Raw genomic sequence first — 6,494 nt, forward strand, 5'->3', positions numbered from 1 at the left:
CACGGGAGTAGACAACATTCCATTAGAACTACTGACAGCCTTGGGAGAGCCAGTACTGACAAAACTCTACCATCTGGTGAGCAAGATGTATGAGACAGGCGAAATACCCACAGACTTCAAGAAGAATATAATAATTCCAATCCCAAAGAAAGCAGGTGTTGACAGATGTGAAAATTACCGAACTATCAGTTTAATAAGTCACAGCTGCAAAATACTAACGCGAATTCTTTACAGACGAATGGTAAAACTGGTAGAAGCGGACCTCGGGGAAGATCAGTTTGGATTCCGTAGAAATGTTGGAACACGTGAGGCAATACTAACCTTACGACTTATTTTAGAAGAAAGATTAAGAAATGGCAAACCTACGTTTCTAGCATTTGTAGACTTAGAGAAAGCTTTTGACAACGTTAACTGGAATACTCTCTTTCAAATTCTGAAGGTGGCAGGGGTAAAATACAGGGAGCGAAAGGCTATTTACAATTTGTACAGAAACCAGATGGCAGTTATAAGAGTCAGGGACATGAAAGGGAAGCAGTGGTTGGGAAAGGAGTGAGACAGGGTTGTAGCCTCTCCCCGATGTTATTCAATCTGTATATTGAGCAAGCAGTAAAGGAAACAAAGAAAAATTCGGAGTAGGTATTAAAATTCATGGAGAAGAAGTAAAAACTTTGAGGTTCGCCGATGACATTGTAATTCTGTCAGAGATAGCAAAGGACTTGGAAGAGCAGTTGAACGGAATGGACAGTGTCTTGAAAGGAGGATATAAGATGAACATCAACAAAAGCAAAACTAGGATAATGGAATGTATTTAAATTAAATCGGGTGATGCTGAGGGGATTATATTAGGAAATGAGACACTTAAAGTAGTAAAGGAGTTTAGCTATTTAGGGAGTAAAATAACTGATGATGGTCGAAGTAGAGAGGATATAAAATGTAGACTGGCAATGGCAAGGAAATCGTTTCTGAAGAAGAGAAATTTGTTAACATCGAGTATAGATTTAAGTGTCAGGAAGTCGTTTCTGAAAGTATTTATATGGAGTGTAGCCATGTATGGAAGTGAAACATGGACGATAACCAGTTTGGACGAGAAGAGAATAGAAGCTTTCGAAATGTGGTGCTACAGAAGAATGCTGAAGATAAAGTGGGTAGATCACGTAACTAATGAGGAGGTATTGAATAGGATTGGGGAGAAGAGAAGTTTGTGGCACAACTTGACTAGAAGAAGGGATCGGTTGGTAGGACATGTTTTGAGGCATCAAGGGATCACAAATTTAGCATTGGAGGGCAGCATGGAGGATAAAAATCGTAGAGGAAGACCAAGAGATGAATACACTAAGCAGATTCAGAAGGATGTAGGTTGCAGTAGGTACTGGGAGATGAAGAAGCTTACACAGGATAGAGTAGCATGGAGAGCTGCATCAAACCAGTCTCAGGACTGAAAACCACATCAACAACACAACTGGTATACGCGCTAAGTTGTATTTGCGGACGTTTCCTCTCGCAGTTAGATTTTGCGTGGCTACATATATATTCATATTCTGGTTTTGGGGATCAAGCAGAACTATGTTTATTGTTGTGTCTCTGGACACAATCTTCATATTTGTATTTATAATTTGTTTAAATTCATTAACAAAAGTATTTATTAACTGGTTATCCTTGTCGGCCTGGTCTTCCACCTCTTTCTGTGCGGCCTCAAGTTTGGATCGCACCTTATCATCAATCTCTGCGGTCTTAAGCTCTATCCACTCAGAAAGATCTTCTTCGAACTTTTTGCTTTGACCTAATAGGTAATTATCTATCTTCTTAGCTGAGTTAGTCTCTATTTCACTTAAACGATCTGTAATATTACTATTAGTTTCTGCCAAAGAATTAATCCTTTCTGATACGATTCCAAATTGCTCTGATAAATTACCGACACTTTCTTGTATTTTATCTACACGGTCGATAATTTTAATTCTTCCTTTTCCCGTTTACTTAGTCTAAATTCCACATCCTCTATTTTATTAGCTACATTACCCTGCTGTTCGGCAAATTTATTTTCAAAGATTTGTAGTTGTTCCCTAAAATTGGCTTCAATAGCAGCTTGCTGCTACACCATCTTAGCATCTATGTTAGATAATCTAATTTCTAAATTTGCTCGTTGTTCAGTTAACCTTTTATCTACGTCAGAAAATTTACTATTTAATATTGCTTGCTGTTCATTGATTTTAGCATTCATATCACCCAATATTGCTTGCTGTTCATTGATTTTACCATTCGTATCACCCAATATATTTAATTTTGCTAATATGACACTGAGTACATCGACACTTCCGGAATTGGTGTGTGCGACACTCACATACGTTCGTGACCTACTTGCTCCTTAGTATCGGAATTATTATTATCTGCTAACTCCACAACTTTACTTCCCATTCCAACACCAGATAAACTACGAGTAATTACTTTATCTGATTCTGTAAAGGTTTCTCCTCCTACAATGACTATTGTTCTACTACTTTCCTCTTGTTCAGACAAATCACTTAATTCCTTCCCCGATTCTGGAATGATTTTATCAGTGTCACTACGTAATCTTATCTTTCTTTTCGACATGATGGTAACTCTTGTTTGCTACGGTCTACTGTTATTACAATATTTCAACCACTACTTTACTTCTACGTAACGCAAGCACAATGAACGTTCAATATTACCACTATGGTAAAATACTCAACTTTACGATACTTTAACGATTACTTATTCTGTTGAGAGCTTACGGTTTCTCGTTTATTTGAGAGTGTCGTGGCGTTGTTCTCGTCTCTGGTGGCAGCTACTGTCGTCTCGAACCACAGACCTTCTCGAACAGCTCTTCGATGCACTACGTCGCTCTCCCTGTCGATCTCTCGAAGTCGTGAAGAGTTACCCTCGCGTTGCAGCTGTAGAGGCGTCGGCTCCACACGTTGTCTCTGCTCTCGTAATTAGTGTGAAGCGTCGGACAACGTGTCGTCCGTTGTCGTTGAATCCTGTTCTGTGGACAAACGCTTTATAAATGTCGTCGTCGAATACTACGTCGTCTGCTCGATAATTTGTCGGCTAGCGTAGTCAGGCTCTGCGTCGTCTGCTAGATGAGATGGCAACTGGCGTCGTCGTGTCCCGCGTTGTAGGCGCCAGAATGATGTGACGTCCCTTCTCCCCTTTCGTTGTCGCTGTTGATGTTGAGCCGCCACTGCTACAGGTCGGTCGGTGGAATGGAGACGCGACGCGCAGTGATGGTTGTCCCCGTCGGATAACGTGGAACAGCACCTGAAAATCTCTAAAGAAAATTGTTCCTCGCATAATGTATAAAAGTCCGCTTGCGAGTCCGCTCAGTCTTCTCAGCGATACGAACTGCTGATTTTAATTGTCTGTTATGGTTTTATGATGATTTGCTATCTCCGGTTAATTAGATATTGCAGTATTGAGTGAATCATTCATCAACGGCGTCGTTTCACACCGCTGAAGCGAGGAAAAATTCATTTGCGATTCAGTATCGGCAGTTGTTGTTACGTTGCTAGGCAGAATTGTTCACTACGGCACGACGCAAATCCAGAGATAATCTATAATGCTATCTTGCTTTCGTGCGTCGTAATATTATATCGGCAAAACACTCCTTTCAATACTCAATGTTCATCAAGTCACTCTTCCAATTAAAATGTTCACAGTTATTTAATTTTGATCATCAACTTTCACACAGTTCAATTAATGATGGAGCCAACACCTAAGATTTCCATTACTGACGAACAATTTTTATTGTTCCTTCTTAGCAGTTAGTTTATATTCACCCACACCAATGGATCAGATGAATTACGATTCTTTTCAGTTCAGTGATCGTGACAATTACAACTTTTACAATCGGCGTATTTGTATTATCTTCGTGTGGTGGTATTAATGTTTCCTACTCAAGGCTAATCGGGTATTGCAGTCTTCGATACTATGTCCATTCTTCGTTGTAACTGTTCACTTTGATGAAGGTTGAGTCCAACAATAATATCTCCAATAATTAGAGTTCATTAAGTCGTCGTACACTATCAGAATATCACTTCAGTTCAAGTTCTCAAGTCAGAATAACTGAGAACAAAGTCCGCGCACCTCTATTAGGCAATAGTATTTTTTTTAATAGAAACAATCTCGTAGCGTTCCGTTTGTAGTACTACAACAAACGGTGCTCTCTCACGACCTGATAACAAGGAAGCTAGCAAGCGACTAACATTTCCATGTTCGAGCACTGTAGACGCATTTCTCCGCTTTTGCAACTCTCTTTCACAATAAATGTTACCTCTAACCGACATATTACTTTGGCTTTAACTTTCGCCGTACTGATTTGCAGCTATTACTGAGATGTTTGATAGCTTTCTTTCTTTCTTTCTACCTTTATATAATGACGTACTCAGTAATTATTGAAATTGGTGTTCATCAAAACTTTAAGGTGTTATATTATTGTCAAAGTTGTCGTACCTGTCAGGATAACACTGTTCCCTACTTTAAATTATCATGACATTCTTATTTGAGTTTTCGGGTTTCTTGGGGTGTTACAAAGGCTACAGTTATTGCCTCACCTAGATACGTTTACCAAGTGGCCTGAGGAATTTCCGACGAAGGACATCACGGCGTCACTGATCATGGACGGCAGTTTGAAACCTACGTCTTCAGAGCATTGAACACGTTATCAGGCACTAAGCGCATACGCACCGCCAGTCGCGGTGGCCGAGCGGTTCTAGGCGCTTCAGTCCGGAACCGCGAAACTGCTACGGTCGCAGGTCCGAATCGTGCCTCGGGCATGGATGTGTGTGATGTTTTTAAGTTTAAGTAGTTCTAAGTTCTAGGAGACTGATGACCTCAGATGTTAAGTCCCATAGTGCTCAGTGCCATTTGAACAATTTTTTTCGCATACGCACCACGGCATCCCACTCCGCACCGGCAGTTAAAAACAGCTCTGAGGTGTCACACAACACCAAAATGGACAGAGAGACTGCCTGTCGTGCTTTTACGTCTACGAACGTCATTTAAGAGTGCTCTGAAGAGTACAGCAGCGGACAAATGTTACACCTCCTTGGAGAGTTTTTACACAGCGTGGCAGACACAATCACCGCCTCAGACTTCGCCACCCAAATAAGGGAACATACGTATATGCCAGCTGAGACCGACAATGCCCAGAAACCAGACGGAGAAACACTCGTTCGTTTTTACGGACCTGGAAAATTTGCACGTATGTATCTTACGCAATGATGCAGTGCGCAAAAACCACTGCAGCCTTCGGTAGTCGGTATGGGCAGCAATACCTTCTGCATTATGATCAATGGTACACCCATCACAGCCGCATTGGATCGGATTTTCTGGATGCAGCAGACATTACTACGACCACGAAACGCAAACCACAGAAGACAGAAGAAACAGCGACAAGAGGTGTTCACGTACCCCACGAACTCCACGGTGAACCAGGCACTGCGACACCGAAACCGACGTCGAGTACTCCGCTTCCTATTAGAACCACCGACTCACGCGGCGCTCCAACCGGTTTGAAGAAGGAGGTAGTTACGAGGGCTGGACAGCATTATAAATTCAATCTGCAGTGTTGTGAACACCAAAGGGGAGAGTCATGTAGTAACCTTTTCTGACGTTTCGTCCACATTAATGTACAGTGACGCATAAACGTTCCGTGCAGTGACAGTTTCAAGCTGTACTAATACACTTTTCAGTTAGTTATTCCACGTTTTGCCCGCATCTCGTGGTCGTGCGGTAGCGTTCTCGCTTCCCACGCCCGGGTTCCCGGGTTCGATTCCCGGCGGGGTCAGGGATTTTCTCTGCCTCGTGATGGCTGGGTGTTGTGTGCTGTCCTTAGGTTAGTTAGGTTTAAGTAGTTCCAAGTTCTAGGGGACTTATGACCACAGCAGTTGAGTCCCATAGTGCTCAGAGCCATTTATTCCGCGTTTTACACTGTACATGCATTAGTGTTTGTGTAAGTGTAAGCTGTTATCGATTATATGTGAGAATAAATATATTGTTTCCTACGTTACCCAAGTCCGCAGCTCGTGGTCTAGTGGCCCTGCCGGCACGTGTTCGGTCAGACAGCTGGTTGGCCTCTGTAACAAAAAAACTGAGTAGAAGGATCAACAAACGATCTTGAACGGATGTCACGTGACGTCCGCAACGACCAAACATACAAAAAAAGTGGCTAGCGTTGCTGCCTCTGGATCACGGGGTCCTGGGTTCGATTCCCGGCCGGGTTGGGGATTTACTCTACCCGGGGACTGGGTGTTTGTGTTGTGCTCATCATATCATCAACATTCGTGACAGTGGCTCGGTTGGACTGTGTAAAAAAATTGGACTGCGTAAAAATTGGGACTTCGTACGTTCGCTAATGACAGCGCAGTTCGGCGCCCCACAAACCAAACATCATCATCATCCGTTACCCACAGTTGTTCTGGGTTTTGCACAGGTAGTTCATGTCCGATATCTGTCATATAACATTTTGATTTATTTAG

The sequence above is a fragment of the Schistocerca nitens genome, chromosome 1 (genome assembly GCF_023898315.1).
Source record: "Schistocerca nitens isolate TAMUIC-IGC-003100 chromosome 1, iqSchNite1.1, whole genome shotgun sequence".
NCBI classification, from domain to species: Eukaryota; Metazoa; Arthropoda; class Insecta; order Orthoptera; family Acrididae; genus Schistocerca; species Schistocerca nitens.